The sequence below is a fragment of the Branchiostoma floridae genome, chromosome 10 (assembly GCF_000003815.2).
Source record: "Branchiostoma floridae strain S238N-H82 chromosome 10, Bfl_VNyyK, whole genome shotgun sequence".
Lineage (NCBI taxonomy): Eukaryota > Metazoa > Chordata > Leptocardii > Amphioxiformes > Branchiostomatidae > Branchiostoma > Branchiostoma floridae.
Window position 1 is genome coordinate 6148777 of NC_049988.1, and position 2932 is coordinate 6151708.

The 2932-nt window shown below is 42.3% G+C and overlaps 2 protein-coding genes across 3 annotated transcripts in view; both read left to right on the forward strand.

Moving 5' to 3' along the window:
• The window catches only part of LOC118424133 (calcium-activated chloride channel regulator 1-like), a 75787-nt gene that overhangs the window by 36535 nt on the left and 36320 nt on the right, over positions 1 to 2932 (forward strand). The window lies entirely within an intron of this gene.
• LOC118424132 overlaps positions 1 to 2932 on the forward strand; it is a 10960-nt gene that overhangs the window by 2114 nt on the left and 5914 nt on the right. The gene's annotated exons all lie outside the window — the stretch shown is intronic.

Genomic DNA, 2932 nt, shown 5'->3' on the forward strand with positions numbered 1-2932 from the left:
GCAACCCGACTGCTTCCCTTCCAAAAGGATGTCGCAATTGCGCACGCGCGGAAGAATTGCTGTGGAATTTCGGAAATTTTCGCCAATCGGATATATCCTTAATAATAAGCCTAATATTTCTCTTTTGAGTTACACATGGCATATTTTCTAGCATTCTAACATGAAATGCAGTGTATTTATAAACTGATAATGCAAATTAGCCTCTGGTTTGTATAATTAGCATTTAGCTATGTGAGGTATCTTTGAAGGAGGCAAAGGAATAAATATTGATAAGATTTAGGCCAGCATTTTCAGCAGAATGATTATAAATAGCTTTTTCTACTCACTCTCTCAGGACCCCCTACCGGTGTACCCAGGGTGAAACTTTTTCTGATATTGTATAAAGAAGAAATCTTCTGGCATTCGGTGGGCCTAAAAGAGTTAAGTAAACTGGGGGACAATTAAAGAATCCCAATAAGTCTTTTATTTCTGCATTGAATGATACAGTATTAGACCGACTTGCATGTGCAGATGCCTAATTACGGCATGTAGGACGGGTTTCTTCTACTTTCGGTTTCAGCCATCGCCGGATATTCACAAAAGTTTGCTTTTTTCTTAATCAGGTAAAAATTAATGCGCGAGCTGATTTCATTAAAAAATGTGGTCCGATATTCTTCATCTGACATTTGTCAGACAGCACGACTGTTTGTTGCGGTGTCGAGCGCAGTCCTGACCTGAAGCATGTAGTCTGAAATAGACAGACACTACGTTGAAAGTGGATGGAGGAAAACAAGGCAAAACGAATAGACGTAGTTTTCCAGTTCTATTAAAATGCCATGCTAAACGTGCTATAATAGTGGTATAGGGTATACTGGTTACATAACGTACGATGCAAAACATTCAGAAATCCATGCCATGGTGAATCTTCGGCATTTTCTAGTGAAAATAGCCAGAGTTTATAGACAATTAATGGATTAATGGATACATAAGGACTCTCGTCCGCCTCTCCCTATGTCATTTTCACAACCAACAGTAAATTTGTTTGCTATTCAATTTCGCAAATCTAAACATCACTGACGCCTCTTACCATTCAATCATGCGCTTGCATCATAAGTTGGTGCGTGGTGGCTACAGACAGTTCAGACAGTTCTTACCAGAAAGGTAATAAATCTTAGTGTGTATATGGCAAACAAGACAAGTTAAGTATGTCCTGTCAGTAATGTGCATTATTGTCACAGTTCCCGTTGTGATAAAACGCACACCTTGGATTATCTCGGCACTAAACCGAAGCACCTTGAAGCAACCCCGCCGGGAGCTTTCAAACGTCTGCCTCAGCGTGGCGCCTGGCTAATAACTCAGCACGACAGGGGAGGTGTGTTGTCTCCTCGGAGACGGTACCATTAATACGTACTGACAGTACATACTTACCTCCACATCCCCTTGGCATTTCAGCCATTCACGTTGTGACAAAACACATCTGCCACGGTTGTTTCTAAGAAGCTCCTGTGACCGCCCACGTATTTCTAGATCCACATTTATAAGAAACGCACTTTATTAGCTCTTATTAGTCAGTGTCCTTACTACGAGGTTGAAAGAAACAAAAAGGGATGTTTTGATGATAATTAGCATCATCACTGAGAATCATTCTGATGGAGGCCTGGCGAACCTCCGTCTCGTATCAGCCATACGGTGATTAAACGCTGCGGTATACTGTAAATGCATTTCGCGGGTATTTAATTTCGCGGTAGCGGGAAAGGGGACTTTTCGCGGTGGTTTTAAGTTCGCGGTAGCACCATGCACTGTAGTCTGTTACTGTCATGGAAGAATGTTCATGGTGGTTTTAAGGTCACAGTGAAGCAGTCACCGCTAAAACCGCGAACATTAGACCACCGCGAAAGTTTTGCATTTACAGTAACCCCGTACGTCGACCTACTTATATATAATTACTTATTTACTGAGAATATTAAATATTCGGAGCTGTTTGTGCTTTCATGGTACTTTAGCCACGTCTCGTAACACAATAGAATATTTACCGTTACTACCGTGTGCATTTTCATTGATTTGTCATAAACAACTTCTGGTTATAGTACAAAGCCTAAATTTCAAATATTTACCTTTATGTTTTGGGCGTGTTTGTGTGTCTGTGTGTCTGTGTCAACAGCATAACTCAAGAAGCCTTGAATGGATCCTGATGATATCTGGTAGGTGGGAAGGGGTCGAGAAAACGAAGGTCAAGTTTGATAATGGGTCCCCTAGCGGCTTGCTGAGGTACTGCAGCGGAAACTCAATTTTTTACATCTCGTGTTCTGGACATACTGTGGTCATGATTTTTGAGTAATAGATAGCCCTTGGGGCAGAGAGTGAGTGCTGTGGCTTTGTTTTGTGGCTTTTTTGAAACTGCAGGCGCCGGTTGCCTTTCAAACTTTGGACGATAATAACTCTACAACGTGTTGACGGATCTTCATGATTTTTGGTATCTATCTCTCTCTCTCTCTCTCTTTCTCTCTCTCTCTCTCTCTCTCTCTCTTGTTTGTCATAGATATCACCATTGTTGTACTTTAAAGATTTGATAAGATATATGGTGGTTAGACCTGTGCCTAGCGTAAGTCCTGAGTTAGAATCCCAACTGTGCCGCAAACCCAACATGTACACTACTGGAAAGGGTTGCAATCCTTAGGACGGGAAGTTAAGCCGAAGTCCACTGCTCATTGTGCTAACCCAGAGCTAAGTGAACATCCCCGTACGAAGAACCTGTACAAAGTACATAGTCTGTCTTCCATGTCTGTCTTCTGTCTTCAAGATATGACATTATTGGCATCTCGGAAGACAATGGTAGGCAGGGTGGGTTTACAGGCGACCCGTCTGCCTACCATTGCCTATCACGGGTCGCCTATAGACCCACCCTGTCTGCCTACCAGTCTTCCGAGACAAACGGATGCCAACAATGTCATTC